This window comes from Lactuca sativa, chromosome 5, assembly GCF_002870075.4.
Source record: "Lactuca sativa cultivar Salinas chromosome 5, Lsat_Salinas_v11, whole genome shotgun sequence".
Lineage (NCBI taxonomy): Eukaryota > Viridiplantae > Streptophyta > Magnoliopsida > Asterales > Asteraceae > Lactuca > Lactuca sativa.
In genome coordinates, this window is record NC_056627.2 from 12,669,575 (window position 1) to 12,670,000 (window position 426).

Genomic DNA, 426 nt, shown 5'->3' on the forward strand with positions numbered 1-426 from the left:
TACCGCTCATATCCTTAACTTAGTCCCTACGAAGAAGGTTGCCAAAACACCTCACAAGATGTGGACAGGAAAGCTCCCTTGTTGGCACATATAAAGGTTTGGGGTTGCAAGGCTTTCGTAAGACGAGAGACTCACGACAAGCTCGAACCTCGTAGTGAGCAATGTATTTTCATCGGCTACCTGCAGAAGTCCTTTGGATATATCTTCTATAGACCAAGTGACAATGTTGTCTTCGTTGCGAGGAGACGGGTTTTCTGAGAGAGAGAACTCATAAGTCAAGGGGACGATGGGAGGCAAATCGATCTTGAAGAGATTCAAGATTCGAGCGATGAAGGAACCTCTAACGCTAGCACTCAACTCGAGGAGCAAACTTGTAACAACGTAAATTTTAAAACCAATTTTTTCATTTTTGTAAACATCAAAAAC